The following is a 22914-nucleotide window of genomic DNA, read 5'->3' as shown; positions in this document are numbered from 1 at the left end:
ACCCTTGCCACGTCACCTGTCTCTAACAAGGTGGTCGGGGCATGGATGTCACTTATGCATTCTTATAACAAGCCCTCTCAGAGGGAGTTTAGGAGGGTTTAATTTAAACACTGTGTCATAACTAGGTGCCGTATTATTGTGCCCCCCCCCCCCCCTTCAACTAGTCCTGTTATTTTAGGGAGACGGGAGAAGGCTGCAACAGCACAGGCATTAGCAAAGGATCCTAACCTTGGTGTCTTTTCTTTGCAGGCACAGGCTGGGATACTTATCAGGGGGATCTGAAAGTGTGGTGAAGGACCGCCCCCCGCCCCCCATCCTGCACTCTTGCTGCACTCTCCTGAGACACGGTGAGATGGGTCACGAAGCCAATTGAAAAAAGAGTGGCCAGACTGTCCGTGCTCGCTGGGGTGCAGTGGAGATGGCAGCAAGCTGACTGTTGGCCTCTGTGAGCTGCTTGCATGATCAGTGCTGCGGATGCACACTTTATAAATGGCTGTTCTGCTGTGGAGTGAGGATCTGTGGAGGATTGCAGGATCAAGTCCCAGATTTGTAATTGCCATTTTCCTCTCAAGCAAAGCACTTAACCCAAATTGCTTTGGTAACTATACTGCTGTATAAACAAGAAAAGTGTAAAGCAGGGACCAGCTAAACAAATAATGTTGTGTAATGGGGAGGAGGTATTTGAGCACACCATTGTGGAATGGAAAATCATATCAGTTCCCCCGTGTGAACTTACCCGGCCCTTTAAAAATTAAAAGCACATTAATGTATTAACGCTGGGTGTTATGAATATCATAGTCTGTGGGGTTGGGTTTCTGGGATGCGTTGTAAGAGAAGACCCCCCCCCAGACCACTTTGCTAAAGATGACATTACAGTATCCTTTTCATTGCATTACCGGTCGCAGCACTCTCTTGATGAACTTTCCAAGTTTGATTGACACAGAATCATTTGTCTTTTCTGCAGCGTCATACACCAAAGGAGGAACTGCATATGTTCGCTGCATGTTTCAGAGTTGCGTGGCGAGTTTTGGCTCGGGCCTTTTTTTAGGATGATTGACACTGCAGGGGGTCGCTGATTTCCATATTTAGACCCAAACACATTTTGCATTTGGAAGATAAACAGTGATTCATTATGCGCAAAGCTGCAAGAAGGCACTCCAGCTGTGAGAATCCAGCCTTTGTAATGTTTTTTTTTTTTTTTTCCCAGTTTGGCTGTGAAAAAGTCCCAGCTTTACTCTAGAGCTCAGTTGTAGTTTCCTTTGTAGGGAAACTGGAGACAGACAGACGGAGCATTAAATCTGTTTCCTCAGGAGAGGAGTTAATCTGTCTGTGAGATAATACAGGGGTCGAGACGGGCCATTGTTTTGGTCTGCGCTGAAGTTCTGTGTTTGCTCCCTCAAAAGTCTCCCTTTTTGCATCGCAAGGTTTCACACAAAGAGGCGCACTAAGTTGGCTTTGCCGGAGCTGGGAGACAGAGCGGAGATTAGTCCCTCGTGTGCGAACGGCAGCTCCTCAGGTGAAGGCTCTGAGCAGTGTAGCACTGAGACGGTATAATCCCAGGTGAAAAACGTAGGCTGTCTCCTCATCTCTTTTCCAGTCAGATGCGTTAACTCTTTCCTGTCTGCCCTCAGCCTGTGAGGCAGGTGAATGTTTCACTGTAACGGCCATGGCCCAGTATATTAGCATGGTTGGCTTGTTTTTATCCGCACCGTTTCATGCCATGCATGTGTTTTTGTATTTGTTGTATTGTACATGAGGCTTGTCCTCATGTACAATATCTCGAAGCTTGTCCTCAAAGTGTTATTTCTCCTATAGCAATGGGTGCAGCTGGAGAGAGCAGCTTTAAACTCCAGCTGAAGCGTCTCCACGTCATTGCTCTGCCCTACATTGACACAGGTGACACTCCAACCTCTCCTTCCTCACCTTCCCTGATGGTCCGTTGTAAGATGTCAAAATGTTCGGGCCCGTGTTGGCAGACAGGATGCAGAATTGGAGCAGTCAAGCTGAGAGTTTGTGACTGGGTCGCTTCATGACCCGTGTTACGTACAGTCCCGTCCTGTTCTGGCCCTTGGTCTGCTGTCTGGGTGCAGCGGGAACAGTGTGGTCTCCACAGAGGAGAGTCAAGGGGAGCTTCGCAGATCAGGGACAACCTCTCAATTATTTTTTGCTCTGACAGGTCTGGGTCGGCTGTGTGTCCTGGCTTTACATTGAACACTCCCTCTTGTGCCTGGGCTTAACCGTGTGTGTACTGACCTCAGATCAGACATGCTGTATTCTCAGTACACAAATGCCTTTTTGCAGCTAAGAGCATAAGTCATTTCTGCCTGGTTGATTGTTTCTCATTTTCATTACAGAGGCCAGACGCACCACCTTAACCCTTCATTAAAACACCTCTCATAAATTGAGGCAGCAGTGCTTCATTTATGACAATATTCAGGATTTGTTTCTCTGTGAAGAAAAAGCTCTCCTTGATAATGGATTCCCTCCTTTTCCCTCCTCTGTCTCTCTGGTGTGTGGCCTTACAGATGAGTTCAGAGCAGCATCACCAATCGCACAGCGTTGTTTTATGCCACACTGTTCATTGGCTTAGCAACAGAGGTTTTGTAGGGGGATTTTAAAGACGTTTTTAAAGACGCCATTCGTTTTCTAGTGTAGAAAGATTAGAATAGTTATGTCCTGCTTGGGGTTTGACCCCATGACTCTCAGGTTGAGAGCCTAATGTTGTAAGGTCTACGCTACACTGCTGCCTTGTCCTTAGGAGGACAAAGGAGTTTTACCTGAGTTTGCAGGAGATACAGAATCTGTGCGTACATTAGAGAAGAAAGGAAGATGATTGGCGAAGCCCCTTCATATCTATTTTTGGTGTCTGCTTTCTGGTATACCTTATTATCTCTGTTGCTATGGTGACATTCCAGCTTGGGGTCGAAATCCTCTTTGAGCTTCCATACAGAGGAGAACTGAGGACATGATAATGTTTCACGTTGAAATTTAAGGCATGTTTACAATTTGTAAGAAAACACGTTATGCCCTTCCTCCAGGTCTGTACATTTCCCCTCTCAGTGAAAATGGCTAGAATCTGACTGCTGTCATTTGACACAGTCTTTACATAAATAATGTAGATGTGGAAAAGTTATTGCCCTGTTTATTCTCCAGTACATCAAGTAGTCACAGCACAACAAGGCGACAGTGAAACACTTGTCTTGGTTTCATGTTTTATGACATGATATCTGACTGTGGGTGGTCATTAGCAAGTGTCCTGTCTGAGAGACGAGGTTCTGAGAAGCTGTGCTGGCTGTTCCTGACGTGTGCACGCTACTGAATATCTCCTGTCTCCCTCAGCTTTTATGAGGCTATCATTGCAGGCATCAATAATGCAGATCAGAACACTGGCATTGTCATTTGGGCCAAAGCGAAAATCCCCATCACCAAATCCCACATTTGGAACATTATACGGGCAGCTGATCTCAGTTCTTGTACTCCCTTTTCAAACATGAGTGGATCAGGTGCAAGATGGCCCAGCTTTATTTTTGTCATCTTATTTTTGTGGATAAGCCCCAGCCTCCTCCCCACACCTCCCAAAGATAAAAGAAGGCAGTTGCAGTCTTTCACAAAGTGTAGAAGTCCGTAACTGCAGTAACAGCTGTGTCATTCAGCTGAAATGATAATGGTCGGTTCTGTCATCCTTGCTTCAGTTTTTGCGAAGGGGAGAGGGTACGTGCTCTGAGTTTTTCTAACTGTTCGATGCAGACATGTCTGCTGACTTGACTCATTCTGTCTTCGTTCCCGAGATGCACAGTCTCTGATTCTGGAAACCAGGCTAGGCTTCCTCTTGCTGTCTGCCTCTTACTGCAAAATGTGGTTAGCTCTTAGAGACAAGATTTGAAACACTAGGATTTTTTTTGTGTTATTCTGGTGCTGTGAATTTCAGCATTGCATTGCTCTGAGGTCTGTGTGGTCTGTGCAAGGAAGTAAATGCATTTTTACATTTTTTTTACCCTGTTTAAATTCATGTAGCATTGTGGTGAATGCATTGTGCCTGTACAAGGTCTTTGAGTGTATGTGTAATATCTGTTTTTTGAAATTGATGAAGAACCTCACTTTAGTTTAAAGCACAGAAGGTTGTTGTAGGGAAGAACACTCTCAAATAATCACTTTCCCAGGACTTGATTATCAGAACTCTGTGTGATTGGAGCAGGCTGGGTCCAGCCAGAGAGGGGGTGAGGACAGAGACACAGAGAGGCTGGGGAAGGGTCACATAGCCGTGAGGAGTCATAGCGGGGCCAGGGAGAAAGAGTCATAGTGCGGCTGGTGAAAGAGTCACAGAGGGCCTTAGCAGAGACACAGATGTGTTAGGCAGAGAGACACAGAGCAGCTGGGGAGAGAAGGTCACAAAGGTGCTGAGGAGAGAGAGTCACCAAGTGGCGGGAGGTACTTAAACTCAGGTAGCCATGTCTCAGCTCCCCTGTGTGTATTAACAAATCTTTCTCACCAAGCCCTACCTTACTGGTTTGAAAACTGCAGCGTGAGCTGGTACCAATAACTCACAGTGCTGCAGAATACTCCTCTCAGCCTGATTGCTTTCCACGTGTAAAATCCAGGGTTTGAGTCATAGCTTATTTTTGATTTGGTGTTTGAGTAAAAACAGCAGCAGTCTGTCCCTTAGCAACTCCAAAGCGCTCTTCATGCTAATTGCCTGTCATTGTGGTTCTGGTGAATTGGGCGTGGGGTGTGTGTGTGTGCGCCTGTGTAAATTCTCTGGTTGTTCCTTGATGTAGGAGGGAGGTCATTGCCGGAGGCCGCCTTGCTAAAGAATCCTGTCAGTGCACATTCACTCTCCTTCTGTTCTCTTGTTTGTTTTGACGCTCCATATTTTGATGTGTTATGTGGGGTTTTTCCTCACAGTGACTTTTATGCTGCGTTTAAACGGAATCCCAAACAGGAGGGGTTGCTGCGTCCAGCACTGGGAAACAGACTTCCCTTTTTTAACCTGCTCTTACGCCTCAAGCCCAAAGTGCTCGTTTCCACCGATGCATCCGTGCTAATACCCCCTCAAATTAACCACCACGGCCATTTGTTTATTCTGACAATTTGTTGAGCAATTCGAGCATCGCCACACGACGCCGTCTCCCGATCGCGGAGCGGCAAATGAATTTGACATCCCTTCCCAATCAGATTATGTGTTAGAGGCAGTGTAATTACACGTTTAGCTGATTAATTCAGAAGATATAATTAGTGTTGAGGGAATATAGAGGGAACCTGTGTTTCTGCTCGTGTCTGAGCAGCGGGATCCCAAACCGTGTGTGAATGGTGCTTTGTGTCTGCCGCTTACTGACCCCCTTGGTGTACTGATAGCCTCTTCTGAAATTCTGCACAAGGCTCAGCCTTCAGTCTGAGACTTTGACTGTTCAATGGCACCTCAAGTGGAAAAATTCTTTTGTATGTTTTGTTTCTTTTTGCAGATACATATCAGCGCATGAAAGCAGTTTGTTTATGGAACAGCCTTCATGCTGACCTTGAATAAAAAATGTGAAAAGAATCTTGGAGGCTGTGTGTTTGTGTGTGTGTGTGTGTGTGTGTGTGTGTGTGTGTGTGTGTGTGTGTGTGTGTGTGTGTGTGTGTGAGTGTGAGTGTGAGTGTGTGTGTGAGTGTGTGTGTGTGTGTGTGCGTGTGTGTGTGTTGTGTGTGTGTGTGAGGTTTGCCAGTGCATGCTTGTGTTGTCAGTTTGTGTTTGTGTATTTGTGTCAACTTACATTTGTAGTTGGATAAATGCATTCTCACATAATTCAGGCGCATAAACCTCAGGGACTTTTACCTGTATGCCAATCCAGTGCGTGACTACCTCCCCGCTCCTGGATTGAACATCTTCTTGTACCAGATTTACAAAAGTATGTTGTATTGTTAGTGGGTTATCATTAATACCCAGTCTGTGCTTCACTCCCTTTGGTCAGTGTTTGTGCTTCAGTTTCAACTGATAGCAAGCATAAAGTGAGAGTGCACAAGGTCATTGAGTAAGGCAGCAGTGGTAAGGAGCAGGATTCGTAACCAAAAAGTTGCTGGTTTGATTCCCCACTGGGGCAATGCTGCTGTACCCTTAGGCAAGGTACTTAACCCAGAATTGCCTCAGTAAACATTCAGCTGTATAAATGGATAACATATAAAAACTGTAACCTGTATGAGTCGCTGTGGATAAGAGCGTCTGCTAAATGTAATGTAATGAGTAAGGGCTCAGCCTGTTCAAAAGAAATGAAGCCCCCAGTGGGGAACCCAAGACCTGTGTCTTCCCTGAAACTGTCACTGCCTGCATGTCAGGAATCCTGTTACCTCAGCCCTGTCAGGTCTATTATGGTTGCACGGTCTGAACGCGCTGTCCGTGGCTCCTACCCACAATGTCCCATCTGTTCTGCTTATTAAAAGTACATTTTGCTGCCGTGGTCCTGCGTGTTTGCTGGAGCTGAGGAGTTTCTAATAAAGCGGCCCTGCTGGGAAGGAATTCGGGACAGCTGACGGAGGAGATAAAGAGCTGGAACTGCTCCCCGAGGCCCTTCAGGTGGCGACGGACGTTGCGAAAGCTGAGGAATCGGGGACAGCGGGCAGGTCACACAGTCACGCAGGCTCCAGCTGGGAAGAACGGTCACGTGCGTCGGAATATCTGACATCAGCCCCATTCAGGTTTTACCTGGCAGGCGTCCTGCGTCTTAAAGTTGGACTTGTAACGCAGGATAAAAACACATTGCTTAAAGAACCATCAGTATTGTCTGAAGCCCTAACACAGACCAGTGACACCTGCCTGCTTTGCCTTCCTCAACACCGGATAAAGAGAGCCACATAACACAGAAGATTCCTCCCCGGCTCCAGGTGGCGCCACTGTTCTAGACAGCTCTGAACATATCTTACTGTTGTGGTCAGACCTGGAAGCTTCACGCTGCAAGTCCTTCTACATGTCAGTTACATGATGAATTGTGCTTGCTGTTTGTGAGTGCATCTACATCGAGACAGAGGCGTAATAGGGAAAACATTCGCGCCAGATGCTGCTGTGGACCCCTCCTCCTCCCTGTTTTCCCTCTCTGTAGGGCAGTTTACATAGAGGCCCTTGAGTCCTCCTCAAGTGTAAATATGGAAACACTCCAAGCCGATGCTGATGCGGAACCAGCGGAGACTCATTGTAAATATCCCCTGTCCCGTGCAGCGTTCTGCCTAACAGACTGAGAGCAGGCTGAATACACCGGGGTGCCAGACTCGGGTGTGCTGGTGATGGATGCTGCTCTCATGTAGGTCAGCAAACTGTGGGAGCAGCGCATTAGGAAGGTAAAATGATGGACTGGTTTACAGGCTTTGCATTGTGGGTGCAGCCCGCTGTTTCACAGAGGCAGGTTTTGTGAGCTTTCCTTCATGACCTCATTCGGTTTCTTCCCTTCCCAGGTGCTGCTATCCAGGGCAAGTTGTGTGTACAGATTTGCATGTTATCCATTTATGCAGCTGGATTTTCCCCCGGAGCAATTTGGGTTAAGCGCTTTGCGCAAGGGTACCGCAGCAGTGGCCCACTTCGAAGCTGAACATGCAACCTTCCGGTTGCGAGCACCCCGACCGCTTTGCCGCGGCTGCTGTTGATCTGGCAAAATCCATGCGCCCATCTGGAGAATGGTTGAATTTGAATGGTTGAAACGATTTTGTCTTATACAGTACAATAAATCTGTAATCCGTAGATTGGATTAATTTAATGCTTACACAAGAAGTCGTTTCAAAGGTTGCTAGGGAATAATGTAAAGGCCCCAGAATATCTGTGACCAGCAGCTCATCATGTAGTTCAGCATAACAATTTTTATTTCCCTGAGCCTATTTTTATCCTTTTCATATTTTTTGCAAGTAGATTTATCTGGATTTCTTGTTCAGTGTCCCAGTAGCTGTACACAACATGCGATGATAAACATTCCTACAGTGATGTCACAGATGACGTAAGCGGTGGGTATACCTGTGTACTGAAATAATGATGTTGGGCTGGAGGGGAATGAATCATGTGACCATGGAAAGTGCACTGTCCTCATAAATCCAGTCAGTCAGAAAGCGGCCAGATGCTGAGAGTATGGCAGGCTTTGCATTGCTTACAGTTGAATATATTTGGTACATGTTGTATAGTTAGTAATATAAGGTTACGTAATGGGGTGTTTGCATAACATGTTATTATCCTGCTTAACCGTGAAGAAGCCATTATTTACCAATGTACAAAGGTGTATACCGGGTGGTTTTCTGACTGTTTTGGCATTTGATGTCAGACCAAAATGCCCATATTTCTGTTTTACATTTCATTGGAGTGGTGCATAGTGTCAGTGCTGCAGGATTAAAGAGGTAGAAAGTGCTAGGAAAGTTATTATCTGGCACAAATAAGTATGATTCAAATAAGTATGAAGCAAATTAGTATTGATTGCAGATTTTTCAAGATTTTTATGAAACATGAAAACTGTGGTTTACTTGTGACAATGACAAGCATTGTTAGTGTAGCATGCATACCCAGACGCAGTATTACCTTGTTTATAGTCTGCTTCGTCATGTTCATACTTAATATGATTGGATGAAATACAGGCCTTCTTTTGTTAACCCAATGGCATTCTGTCAGTAGATGCTTGCATTTAGGATGTTTGCAGCTTGACAAAAGACTTTATTGTTATTCTTCAGCCAGTTGGAAGGTGACAGGACATAACTTGAGCAACTAGATACCACAGATTCGTATGCATATTCTCCATGGTATGTCTGTGCACCCGCCAACACAAAATATCAAGGATGGCATACGCGCCATCCCAGTCAGCATATTTTAACAAGCTGACTTTGATCGGAGCTGTTGAGGCGAAGTTTCCTCTTAAAGAGTGGGTCTGTATGAGTGCGTATGCAGTGTTTCTCCTGCTTTTACCACTGTGAGAGGTTTAGAACAGCCATTTTTTTTATATTTGCCTCAAGCAACAGTAGTTTGTAAGCCGGTGTTGCTGTTCTTAGTGTTGCCATGTCCTCCGTCTCACTTTGCGGCAATCTTTGAAGGGCGTTTCTCAGAGCGTTGTTAATAAGGTTGACATTTAGGGAAGTTTTTCGTCTGATAAATCTTGTTGTATTTTTAGAGAAATATGTGGTAAATTGCGAAACCTAGCAATTAGGAGCTTTTACAGGCTGTTGTTCCCCTTGCAATGTGTGTGATGTTAAAATGGAGCGAAAACATCAGGAAGCCATTCCAAGGAAGCACAAACCCTCGAGAAAACAAACGCACACGCACTACCCCGTTGATTTGCAGCGAGGGGCTAATTATGACCCTATGAGCTTGTGGGAGGTGATCATGAAAACCATGCCTCTGTCTTCACCTAAAGGCTTTTATTATTTTTTATTCATACAGCTAACTTGCTAAAAGAAAGCACACTTGAACAAAGAGTGCTGTCGCTCTCTTCATTATTGATAGTCTCGCACTAGGATTTGGCACCCAGAAAGATCGTATTGAAAAGTTTTATTTTATAGTCAGGCTGGAACATAGAGTCAGACGCCTTATGTTTTACGGTGTTTGTTAAAATGTTTTCAATCCAAGGCCCATCTAGAGTCTGCAGTGGAATGTAGTAGGGGTTCTGTAGGGTTCTGTGTTCCGCTCATACCTGTATAAGGAAAAGGGTGTCACACATACCTAGGAGCCTCATTTGGTCCCACTGACCGGCAGGGCAGACCCTTGTTAGCCCAATATTACAGGCTTCTATCCTCTCCAGGAATCACTGTGACTCCTGTCAGACATGTAGGGGCACTGCTGTGATAACAAACCACAGTGTAGTAGGTTGTTGACCAGAGGCTCATGGGATTGAATCCCTTGCAGGCTGTTGCCGGGCAGGGTTGCTGAGTTTGTATGCTGTAAACTTGAAAGCCATGGGGGTCACCTGGAGATGTGATAAGATTTAATATCTGTTCAGCAACTAAATAAGCCCTTTCCGTCTTCATGGAAAAAGGCAGCCGGAAATGCACAGTGGGCGTCTGCCTTTTCGTGATGCAGCGGCGTGACCCGCACGGTGATGCACTGAGCAGAGCAGCGCGTGACCCCGGTCCCCGTCTGTGGAGGAGAGACCATTAGCCAGTTATTTCTGGCTACCGCGTCCCAGTACTGCAGGCAGGCTCGTCCTCCGCTCCTGCGCGCTGACCAAAGATGCCGGCGTTGTCCTTGCTCTCCTCTCATGGGAATAAAAGAGGCTGCTTTACTGAGGTGTGCTCTGGGGGGAAGTGATGCGTAATTAAAGTTCCTGCGGCCTGCTTTTCTTTACGATGTCTCCTTTCTGCTGAGTCCTCTTGGGCGCTTCTTTTAATAAAGCAGGCCAGATTAAAAGAGGCTGCTGCGAAGACAATGCTGTCTGAAATAATCTTGGGGAATAATATTAACAATAATCTGCTACCGGCGTGCACTTTAACCCGTTCTGAATTGAACATGAAGCCCCCCTGGGGATGAAAATAATAATTCTGCAAAAATGAATCTGACATGCATTTTCACTTTAATAGCCTCTTGTAAATGTGGTGGTTGGGGGCCGGCATGTGAAAGGCTGTTTGAAACCGTGTGTGTCTCGGTCCAGCTCCAGGTCAGAACACGACTGGCCGCTCTCGTTTTTGCACATAGTTATCACAGCCAGCAGGAGAGGGCAGCCTGGTTGATTAGGTGTTGGCTGTGGAGGGGCCGTTTTCAGGGGTGCACGGGGTTTAGAGTGGGGCAGGGAGGGCTTAATATTTTAGTGCCTAAAATATTGCGGCTTAGTAATAGTCAGGAGATCGCAACACCGCTGAGCTGGGTCTATTCTGAAGATTATGAAATCAGCATAAAGAAGCCAGGAGATCTCCACACCACTGATCTGAGTCCATTCTGAAGATTATAAAATCAGCACAGACAAGCCAGGAGATCTCTGCACCACTGATCTGAGTCCATTCTGAAGTTTGTAAAATCAGCACAGAGAATCCAGGAGATCTCCATGCCTCTGCTCTGCATAATGGTTATATAATCAGCACAAAGTAACCTGGGAGGCCTCCCCACAGCTGAACTGAGTTTACCCTTAAGGTATAGTCAGCACAGAGGAAGTGAGGTGATCTCCACACGGGTGGACATGTTCCTGTTAGAGAGGACACCCTCTGTTCTCTGAAACACAGCACTGGCTGAAGGCCCTGGAGGGCTGATGTGCACCACTGCGGTCCGTTCATCTCCTTTTCTCAGCCCCCCACCCCTCCACCCCCCCCCCCCCCCCTCCTGCTGTGCCCCAGACAGTATGAAAGCCTGCCACTGTGGGCCACGAGCAAGCTCTTTCCAGCCAGGGGAGAACACCGAGCCCTCGTGTGTTTATTTTTTATTCATAGCTATTCAAAAGCACAACAGGCCATGCATCATTTATGCACGTTATTAATTATTCATACACTGTTATTGATGATGAGACAGAAGGGTAAGACCGTTATGATGAATTATTAACTCATTTTTTACGTGTGCATATGTACTATCATTCATTTTCAGTTATTATTGTTTGCTGGTCCCCTTGAATAATAAACGGTTGGCCATGTTAACGAATGTTTACAGGAGTATTATTGAAACATGATAAATAAACAGACGTGTGCTTCTGCTATTGGAATATCTGAAGGTGATGTTTGTTGATCTCCGCATTTGTGTCCGCAGCATTGCGAGCTTCCCCCTCAGCTCCGATCTCTCAGCCACGGTCACGGTCCTGCAGTGTGTTATGGGAGGACAGAGCATTGTGGGGCAGGAGGGAAGCGGAGGGGCTGTTTGTGTGTTTGTGTCACGGCAGATTCCAGTGTTAACGGGAATTAGAAGCCTCTTGCGGTCTTGTCTCTGCCAGCGTGTGCAGCCTGTCATGTTAAGATTCTGTTCGGGGGCACTGTCAGAGAAGGAAGGGTCCTGTTTAATCACACTCTGTTGGTGTATCTGTATGTGTGCGTGTGCGTCTGTGTGTGAGCGAGTAAGTGTGTGGGTATGCAAGGTCAAGTGACCCTCTATATGTGCATGCATGCACATGTGTGTAGGTGCGTGAGTAAATGTGTGTGTTTATGTATAGGTTAGCGCACCCACTCTGTGGGAGTGTCGGACCCATCCAGATGCCTCTCTGCACCTCCATGGCGGTGAGGCCGTGCGTCCCGTACGGGGCGCTGAAAGGATTCGTTTCCTCCGCGTGTCCTCCCTTGTCTGTGTGCCCCTGAGAAAATGTGATTTAAAGGGGGTGACTCAGCCACCGCTGGCCGTAAACCGAATCATCCGCAACCCTGAGTCACAACTCCATAATGTAATCAAGTTCCTTGCTCCCCGAGACGTCTCCGAAGTATTGAAACATAAGTGGATTTCACGGCCGCGGGATCGGTCGGACACGCGGGACAGAGCGCTTGAAGTGCTGTTGATGGTTTCGCTGTGGTGAGTGAGCAGGGAGAGGAGTTCGGGCTTCGGTTCAGGCGCCGGGGCCTCATCTCTTAAGGCCTGTATGAAATATGAGAGCTGGCATTCTGTGTCCAGTCACTTGTTGAGCTACTCCTGTGTCCTCCTCTTAGTTCGAGGCAGAAATTGAATTAGCGTTTATGGGACACTTCAGCCTGGTGCTCTCCTCTCACCTGCTCTTTCCTATTTTCTCTCTCTTGTCTCTTTCGCTCTCCTCTCACCAGCTCCTTCAGTTCTTTGGGGACGATTGTGCGCAAATATGTTGTGTGGCTGTGTCTTTGGGTGTCCATGTATGTGTGTGTTTATTTTTTGTGCAAGTGTATAGGTATGGCAGGTGTGTTGGTGTAAGGAGGTGGGCTATGAGTGGGAGGACAATTCAAACCTGCTTTGAATCTGATATGACATCACTCAGTCTTCACTGTAGGCTGACAGGGTGAGGGGCTGGGGGCTTTGGTTGCTGACAGCTCCTTTCCCACAATGCACCTGATTGAGGGGCGGAGCAGACACGTACATGTAGTCATTTGCCTTGCTTCATTTTTTAATAGAAGAACAATGCAGCCCTCTTGTAACCATGTGTACGAATGAAAGATGTGTAGAAATGTGGCAGGAGGCACTTATCTGATTAGAGTCAGCTGTAGTGAATGAACCATGTGGATCTATTTCAGAAGAAAAGATTGATTGAGGAAAGAATAGATTGAACTGATTTCACAGACTTGTGGTTTCCCTCATGGGAGTCGAACTTAGAGATAAAACACACATTAATGTTTGGGACTTAATCTGAAGTCATGATTTAACCAGTGTAATATTTCAGCCAATCCCTACTGCTGCAGTCAATTTGGCTCTGCACACTGTGACATCTAATTTAGATTTGGGCTGAAGAGCCAGTGGGAGCCTGTTTGTGAGAACCAAGGAGCACTGGGCTCGTCCCTCAGAACACGAGCCCCGTGCCAGCGGAACTACCCACGATGCACTGCGAGGCGTCAGAGGACGCCGCCGGGGCTCGGAACGGCCTCCACACATCTGCTCCTGCTCCGCCTCAGCGCCTGCGGAGGGGCGTCTGCATGGGTAACCCCCTCATCCAGAGCTGGTGGCGTGCCCAGAGAGAAGCAGCAGAGAATATTCTAGCAGCCAGTTTGCGTTGTCTGTTGCCGGCGCCCTACACACAGTTATCAGGCGGCAGTGTGGGGAATGGAGAGCGCAGTGTGCTGACTGGTTAAGCCCGCAGTTCTGTCTTTAGTTGTCGACGAAGGCGCATAGAATGTGGCCGTCCTTGTCATTGAGAGAAGGAGCACGGAATGCGTCCGTGACGAGGGAGCTGATTTTGACGTGCTGGCCGTGAAAACCTGTCCCACGAGGGCCGTGGAAATGGAAATGTGAGTGGCCTCTCTAAACATATTATCACCGTCTCACGATAAAGACTCTGACATTTATAACGCTGACCGTCAGCATGTGGTTGTCGGCACGAGTCGATATTGTGGTCGTACCTCCACTTAAATCTTTCAGAGCAGACCTCTCCTTCACATGTGTCCTCTTTATGATGGTAATATAACCAAGTTCTACGAATAGTCGTATTTCCATGAAGCAGTATCTGTCATTTTGTAACCATGATGGCACTTATATTATCCTGTCCCTACCCTTCTGTAGATAAGATGATTCCACAGAACAGACCTCCTTGCCGTCCTCCTTGTGGCATTGCTGTTTTATGGGAAGAGCAAAAAAAAAAAAAAAAATTTTTCTTTGTGAGTGCACTGATATTTTCATGAGAATTTTACTGGAAATGAAATCTTGAAGTCTCAGACAACGATGATAAAGGCCTGGCGTGATGGCACAAAGGCCCAGGGTCCTCAGCTGCACGGTGGCCGCCTGGCTGTGGGCAGGAACATTCTGTTCCTGGCTCAGCTCCGCCCTGAACTGGCTTCCATCAGAAGCAGTGGTCATGGTTGACCAACCACCCCCCCCCCCCCCCCCCCCCCCCCCCAACTGGCTTACTGTGAGCAAGAGGCCTGGGGGGCAGAGTGTAGAAGGGTGGGGGTCAGATAGGACAGCGGCATTTACGTGGCCATGGATGTTGGCTCAGACCTCGGGGCTCTTTAGCGTGCGGTAACACTTTTTATACCCCTCTTTTGCTCGGCAGCGTTTTCCCTGGGGATGATAACGGAGGACTGGGGCCTCAGACTCGGTTTTTCCTGCGCTCGGGAAACGGCAGTGTTTGGCTTGGACGGCCCCCGCTGATGGACAGATTGGACGCACGGCGGGGCGACACCAACGACAGGGCCGTGCCAGAGGAGGCGGGGCCTCTGCCAGCCCGTCGGCGCTGGTGCAGGGAGGCTGGGGTAGATCTTACACCCCCACTGACAGACTGCATGAATGAATCTCTGTACAGACACTCCTCTGGGTGTTCTCCCAGCAGGCACAGCGGCAAACACTGTTGCTCTTGTTCTGAGGGCGATTAGGGAAAGCTCTCCTCTAGCCGCTCTAAGGCTTGAGAAAGGCCAGATTGTTTTTTTTGGCAGCGCACTTTGATGCTTTTGTCATTCTGAGAGTTCCATCTAACACTGATAAACTTTCAGAAAACAAGCAGCCTCACCCTTCACCCCAGTTTCGTATCAGTGCGAGAGGGAGAGTGGTCAGACAGGCTGTATGTGTGTGTGTTTGGGTGTGTGAGTGTGTGTGTGTGTGAGAGAGAGAGGCAGACAGACAGACAGCGACACAGAGACAGAGGGTCAGACAGTCTGTGAGAGAAAGAGGTCAGACAGGCTGCCTGTGTGTGTATGGGCAGGGGCAGACAGGGTGTGTGTGTGTGTGTGTGGGAGAGAGAGACAGAGAGGGCAGACAGTATGTACATGTTTAGGTGTGTGTGTGTGAGAGAGAGAGACAAGGAGTATGTAACTGAGGGGTTCAAACAATCCTGTCTGTGTGGAAACAAGGGGGGTCAGCTGCCCTCCCCACAAAGAGTCTGTCAAGAAGTGTGACCTAACACAATCTCTGTTACACACAAACAGACAAATGCCACTGTGTGTTGAGTGTGGAGCAGAGGAAAAGTGATTTGGGATAAGTTTCATGGACAGTAGGAGCCCACTCCCCCTTTGGGCCCTCCTGTCTCAGGAGTGGGGTCTGGTGCTGGTACCCAGCCTGGCATCGGTGCGGCAGATGTGTCCTGGTGGCAGGACTTGCCTAAGATGTGATGCCCAGCTGGGTGCTCATCCGGTCCTGGCATCTCTCCAGACTCCTGACCTGGATTCAGCGCCTGGGGAAGGGTGGGGGTGGGGTTGGGGATGCAATCAAACATACAGCCCAAATCTGTCACGCGCAGGCTGTCTGGGGACGCGGATGAGATTCGCTGTAGGGGGAGAGAATGAGCGCTGTCATCCGCTGTGGGAATTACAGCTGTGTTTTAAGAGTGAATACGTTTGGTCTCTGCCAGGGGAGTTGTACTGGGTGGGAGCTGGTTTGTCTGGTGGTGAGGTAGCCCCACCCTGGGGATCCGTGTGCAGTTCTGTGCTGCAGAGTGTTTGAAGCCGTGTCTTCCCAGGTGCGACATGGACCTGTGCATGACTCTCCAAGGTCATGATTCTGCAGGTCAGCATCCTCGAACTGAAATGGGGGGGCCAGTGCTAATACTGTCAGCTAACGGGCCAGCACATCTGCTGCCTGGGTGTGTGAGTCGATAACACTTGGGCAGGGGGCGGGGGACAGGTTGGGGAACAGCTTCATGGCCTGCCGGTGTCCCTCCTCCGTTCAAATCCCGTGACCCTGTTCTGTCCCCCCCTCTGAGATCCCTAAAATCCCCACTTCCTCTCTCCCAGGGTCCTCACACAGGAGGCACTGCATGCACAGCAGAGTATAGTCAACCCCCCCCCCCCCCCCCCGTCCGTCAGCAGGCCTGATGCTGCTGGCCTTGCACTGTGGCTGTGCTAATTAACGGAGCGTATCACCTTAGCACACGCCCCGCACGCTCACCAGAGCATCTCAGCAGCAATAAATGCTTAAACATCTGCATTCGGACTGCACCATCAGCAGCAAGCCGCCTGACCGCGCCGGGGACAAACCCAAGGAGCAGTAGACATGAGCGAGAGGCCTTTTCCTGAATTTAATATCCCATTAGCTGAAATTACACATCCGAAGTCTGCGCCCCGGGGCCACGGCAGTAATTTTCCTTCTCCCGTCCTCTGCTTGGGTGTGATGTCTTTAATATTCTTTCAACACCGTTTAAGTGGCTGAGTTTCACTGCAGCAGTAGGGTAAGGAAAACCTGCTGGACTGCAGAAAGAGTGGGCAGGTGTGTTCAGCGGTAGTTTTGCTGTGGACGGGCCCTCGTTTAGCACTGGCTCTGTTCTAGATGGGCCCTGTTCAGCTCTTGGTTTAGCCCTGGTTGGGCCCTGTTTAGTTCCTGGTTGTTTCTAATAAAGAAATCTTGGCCCGAGTTGTACTGTGTCTCATGTGGGCTGCTTGTTCATTCATCGACCCAAGCCTGCTTACGCTTCCTTCAGCCTTGCACTTAGAGGAGTAGCTCAGCTTGTGGGGTCTTTTACATCTCCTTAAATATATATCCTGTTTCAGACATCAGAGAATGGTTAGGATCTCTTCTGACAGTCAGGCTGTGGCTGGGACACGATGTTGTGTTGTAAAGTGATTGTTGTGACTGAATACAAATGACAGGGTCTGTCTCATTTGGTAATGAGGAACCGGCTAAAAAAGTACTAAAGTTGTTCAGATATGTACAATTATAACCACTTAACTCACAGGGTGTATCGTGCTGAAATCAATTCAGATCAAGTGAATGTGTTTTTAAAAAGCCCTGATAAACATCTAGAATGAATCTAAAGGTGCAAGATCGCCATCTCCTGGTCATATTCTGGGTGCTTCATGGTACCGTTCAGAGTGATCAGTGTCGCGTGACTCTGGCATGTCCTTGCATTTTCCATGGAATGTCCACTGTGGTGATGGTTGAGTAGCTTGAATGCCATGATGGTTTGTTCCAACTTTCTGTTGTATATCTGCATATTATTTTGCACAAGGAAATTTATCGTTTTTTATTTTTATCCTCTCTATCCTTTATTCCACCCTGATAGGCTCGTCTCACTACTACACCCTCTGCGCTCGTGCAGAGCCCTCCTCTAATGCACTCACATGGAGCCAATGGCTGTTCTTTGCACTGTATGCCACACAGTGCACCACAGTGAAGTGGGCACCACCTGGAGGATAGATTCCGTTGCACTGTTGCCCGTCACTCTGGGGTGCACTACATTGATCCAGGCATGCTTTAGTCCCCTGGTCAGCATTAGCAGATGGCTCGGGCTATTTTGGCTCAGCCTGCACCAAAGACAATCCCTGTGCATTGCAAGCCAGTTGGGAGCCTTGAGGGAGATTATTCTTATACCAGCGCATTTGCATCAGTGAGCCGAAGACAACCTACGCTGTCAGGTGATGTCAGAGAGAACATTCTGCCCTTCGAATGTGTAAGTCACATGATGTGCACAGAAACACCTGTCATAGTCATGTGTGATTTTTTTTTTCATGACGTCGTACTCCTGCTCAAGTGTTGTGAAAACCATTCCAGAGCAGCGAGGGAACACATTTATGCCAGAAGGGGCAGGCCACTGTTGTGGGGGTCTGGGTTGAACACGAGGTCAGCAGTGCTGAAAGCAGTGTCTGAAGTTTAGGGTTGGGCTATGGGGAAGAGGGCTGAAGTCACGCAGCAAGTGAGTGTGAGGTGGAGATCGAAGATCAAATTGAAGGTCAGGCCCAGGTGTGGGTTTGGCGGAGAGGTCAGAGGTCAAAGTGAAGATGAGGCGAGGGTGTGTGGACAGAAGTGTTGGGTAGAGTCCGGACAGAGTCCCCACATGACTTCAGGATGGACTTTGCTCTTTCAAAACCGCTCTTTACAGCTCTGGGAAAAGAATGCAGCTTTTAGTGGAGAATAAAATGAGATTGGTAACATGCCGATGGAATTTTGCTGGGTATTTTTATATGGCTGTTTTATGTGTGCATTTTGTACTTTCTGATCAGTTATATCTCACATGGCTCTCGGACTTATGCTGTAAAACTAACACAGCTGTGAGAAAAGATGAGAATCTTTCCTCCTCTCAGAGTTTAAAGCAGAGCCAGGAGCGTAATGGTCTGGCAGATGGACACTGTGTGTTTTGGACCTGAGACATTAATGCACATTTATGCCAAGGATTTGTAGCAGTGTGGGCTTGGTGTGCCCTCTAGTGGTGTAGTTGGATATTGTCATGACTGGGTGGTGCTGAGATCAGTCTTCCACACAATGTGGACTGGATTAGAGGAAATCAGACCTTAGTGAAAGGTGCTCACTTTTCTTCCTTTTTTCTTTTCTGTATTGCAGGTCACCAGGATCCAGCAGGAGTGCTTTTGGGAAGGGCTGCAGCTGTAAGCCAGGTGTGGAGCATCTTCAAGTACATAAATTATCACAACACACAAGCACATGCACATACAAATAAAGGCACTCATACATACACAAATACATATCTACACACATGCATGTATGCACGCACAGACACACATCAGTACAAAACTCCTGGGCTCGATGAAGAGCCGAAGACTGCAGTGGGACAATTTACAATTAGTAGCAGGTGTGATTGTGCGGCCGCAGCATAGCATGGTGGTAAGGAGCAGGACTCATAACTGAAAGGTTGCCAGATTCCCCACTGGGGCACTGCTGTTGTACCCTCGGGCAAGGTACTTAACCCCAAAATGCCTCAGTAAAATGTCCAGCTGTATAAATGGGTAACATGCAACTTATTCAAGTCGCTCTGGATAAGAGCGTCTGCCGAAATGCTAATAATGTAACGTAATGCAAGGATTGACAGTGAAGTATAAGCAGAGTGGTGTGGACCAGGGTGTGGACTGAAGGACTACTATACTACAGAAATCCTCTGATTGGCACCAGGCTGACTGTGTTTTCTCCACTTTGAGGACAGACTGGCTCTCTGGCCTCTGGTCCAGCAGTTAATGTCATGTTCATGTTTCATCAGAATCATGTTCTGATTTTGAGTGGCATGCTCCACGACTCCTCCCTTCCTCTTACCAGGTGCATGAAAAGTTAAGGAAACTTACAAGAGAAATCTTCCAGTGCACAGAATTGTGACTATTAAAACATTCACATGAGATATGAAGGTCTTTTCTTTGTTGTGGTTAAAAAATAATGATTGATACCTGAAGGTTTAACATTAGGCTTTGTAAAAGGAATGGATCGTGTTTTTGACATGCATCACAGAGCTTGCCATGTACAATCTCAGTATGAGATCATGTGCTGTTCCCTTATGCTAGTTAAGCTGAGTAATTTCCTCATTTAAAATGATTGATTATTCAGTCTGGTGGTCTCCTTTATCACAATATTATATCCTAGATATGATAAAACTGTGAAATGGCAAAAATGTACCTAGCGTAGTGTGCTGAAACCTGCCTGCATGAGTTATAGTTTTGATCATGAATTAAACTGTATCTCCAAGATCATATATTCCATCAAGATGACTTTTATGTTTGTATGCACTGAGGATATTTTGGTGGTGTTTGATTACATGGCATAATAATCTAAAGAAGTGTCATCTGCAGCTGTGCACTGCTGAAGACCTCAAAAAGAGAGTAGCTTCAGAGATTAGCTGCAGGGTCCCAGGTGCATGCGCATCTGTTCAGTGGAATTGAACAACATTGTCATGATCAGGGGAGTAATTACAGCTTGAAGGCAAATAAGAAATACAGAAAAGTGCAAGCTCTTGAATTAGTGTAGCACAGTCGTTTGTAGCTTGTGGGACAGCTGTTTGAAAAGCAGTCCTGTGGAGAATCTTGGCGAGAGCCTGCACTGAAAGTGGTGCATTTAAGTTAAACCTGCAATACCGATGGGTTTCACAGGGGGGCAGTGACTAAATTTGTTGGCAGAACCGTAAGGAAATATTTAATTAGTTATAGTGTATTTAAAATGTTAGTATTTGTCGGATTTCATGCTGAATCTATTGCTGTAACTGATATTTCTTTAATTGGATAATGTTTTTGATTTACTTGTGCTGGTTCAGAACTGCTGAATTGTAGAATGTATCCACTAGGGGGAGGTAGAAGCTCATGGTCAACAGTAAATGCAACTTCACAACTCGTGGAGTTTCTCATGTTTCCAGTAGATTGGATACAGTATATTGGAAATGTGCAACGTGGTTTCATGTGATGGATGCTCCAGTGGTGTAAAGAGGTGCCGCTCTGCAGGGGGCACTGTGGCATTGACACCAGAGTTGGGAGCCTCTGTAATGTAGAGGTGTAATAGTGGGGGTGCCTCTGCTGCTGCTGCCTTTCAGGGGAGACACTCGGATCAGGGCACTGCGGGAAAGAGATGTGTGGTAACAGGAGCCATTCAGCTGGCTTCCTCGAACCTGGTCCGCCGTCCTGGGGCACCTGTCACTGGCGTGATTCCGTGCCAGTGATAAGGATAAGGATGTGTTTATTGTCATTCCAGAACGTGTGAGTGTCACCCGTTGACCCTAAGAACAAACAATAGCGGGAGAGGGGACAGGAAGTGGCGCGGTGTCATTTCTGATTACCCAGTGCTGTGATTTTGTGCTCTGAAGTCGACTCCGGGTCACAGCCAGCACAGGGAGCAAAGACCAGCACACGGAATAGTGAGCTTTGAGTGTAAAGCATCTGTGGAGGCGTGGTGGGCGTCAGAGGACGACTGGGATTGCTGTGGGAGGGAGGCGTTGAGATATGCATGCAGGGATGAGAGTTACAGGACAGTTACACCCACCTAAACCACACCACGCAGGGTTAACCATCCTGTGTCCACATGACAGCTGGGAGATGCTCTGAATCAATGCATCCGACAGTGTCACTGTCTTTTGGCATGGGGGCTACCCATCTCCTCCCTAACCCCCCCCCATGAAGTTGTGAGGGAGATTGGAGGGGGCTGTGCGGCTCATGTGGAGAGTAGAGAGGCACAGAGAGGGAGGGAGGGAGAGGGAGTCGACACCTCGGCTCAGACTCTCCTACTCTCCGGTAGAGCTCAGAGGAGTGCTCTGTGGAACCCAGTGCAGCATGGCTCTGTCTCTCCACGGCTCCCACAGCCTGGGGGCCTACTACTGCCTCATCCGCAGGCGCTCCAAGCGGAGGCGCAAGAAACGCTCTGAACGCAAAGGTAGCTCTCCCTGCCTCTGTCTCATAGGCTGAGTGGTGTGTGTGTGTGTGTGTGTGTGTGTGTTTGTGTGTATGCGCGCGTGTGTGTATGGGTGGATGCATGTGTGCATGTGTGTTTGTGTGTGTGTCTTTGTGTATGTATGTATGTGTGTTTGTGTGTGTGTGTGCACACATTTGTACATAAGTCTGTTTGTGTACATCTTTGTACGGATGTGCATGCATGGGTGTATGTGCATGTGTGCGCCTGTTTGTCTGTATGTGTAGGTGTGTGTGCATATGTGTGTGAAGAGTGAATATGGGGTCTTTGGGTACTCTGGTAATGGAACTGAATTACATGCTGTTCCTTTGTACAGTTGTTAGACATGCTGAAATAAGTAGCTGAACTCAGTGTTAAGATGCTGCACACCACAGCAGTCCTGTAGATGGGGGACATTCGTAATTGCAGCTGGTTCAAACGCCAGACTGCAGCAGAAGGGTCTGAGACACAGCCGGCATGCAGCAGTTCAGTCTTGCGTCCCTGAGGTTTGTGTCACTCGCAGGTGTGGCGGTGGCTTTATGCGTACCAGCTTTATGGTTGGACAGTGCTATCATTCTGAGCCGTTCATGGAACAGGGAATGTATGTCTAATGACTGGATGCTCTTCCCTGCAGTATTGTGTGGAGAAAGTTAATCATGCAAGTTCGCAGGCTGTGGGACAGCTTTCTATTGGCCAGAAAAACTGGAATAATGACATAGGCTGGCATTCTATTATTGTCAGTATTGTTAAGATTTGAAAGAAAGTGGCTTCCCATTTTCTGTACAAAATTTATGAGCTTTTAAAAATGTATATTTCTCTTTCGGTACATTTACATTTCTTTTTAATCAGTCCTTCAGTTCTTCCCAGTAGCAGACTGTGTTTGTTTTTTTTATTTAAACATCAGTAGTTTATAACTTTCATAGGGCCTTGTGATGCAGCGAAGTGAGGTTTATTGTATTGTTTTACTGTAAATAGCAAGAGGTCTGTAGGGGTCCCAGTCCTACTCAATGCATGCAGGAATTCTTTGTCACAAGCAAAGGAGAAACCTTGTGAATAATGATGCTCTCACTCTGAGTGGGCCAATGAAATCAGAACAGCACGGCTAGTGCTGTCATACCTCCTTTTGTTTTTTCAGTTAAAAGAATATATCTTTTAACCCAAACACCAGAATTCAGTATTAGAGTAATACAAACTCACTACTCCTGTTATTGTGCTGCATTTCTGTGGTCATCACAAGCTGTGTGTTGTGTGTATAAGACAGAAGAGGTGCTGTTTAATAGAAATGTGAATGAAGGTTTGGGAGGAAGATGATGTATAATGTATTCCTCTGCAGAGTG

The 22914-nt window shown here is 47.4% G+C and overlaps 1 protein-coding gene across 5 annotated transcripts in view; it reads left to right on the top strand.

The window, feature by feature from the left end:
* The window catches only part of adarb1b (adenosine deaminase RNA specific B1b), an 88531-nt gene that overhangs the window by 38911 nt on the left and 26706 nt on the right, over positions 1 to 22914 (top strand). For all 5 annotated transcript variants that reach the window (XM_036545814.1, XM_036545810.1, XM_036545811.1 and 2 more), the window contains 2 exons: positions 250 to 347; positions 18770 to 18822. The gene's annotated coding sequence lies outside the window, so the exon portion shown is untranslated. The remainder of the gene's footprint in view (positions 1 to 249; positions 348 to 18769; positions 18823 to 22914) is intronic.

The sequence above is a fragment of the Megalops cyprinoides genome, chromosome 14, assembly GCF_013368585.1.
Source record: "Megalops cyprinoides isolate fMegCyp1 chromosome 14, fMegCyp1.pri, whole genome shotgun sequence".
Taxonomy (NCBI): Eukaryota; Metazoa; Chordata; class Actinopteri; order Elopiformes; family Megalopidae; genus Megalops; species Megalops cyprinoides.
Note: the sequence above shows the minus strand (reverse complement) of the source record. Positions and strands in the feature narration are given on the sequence as shown.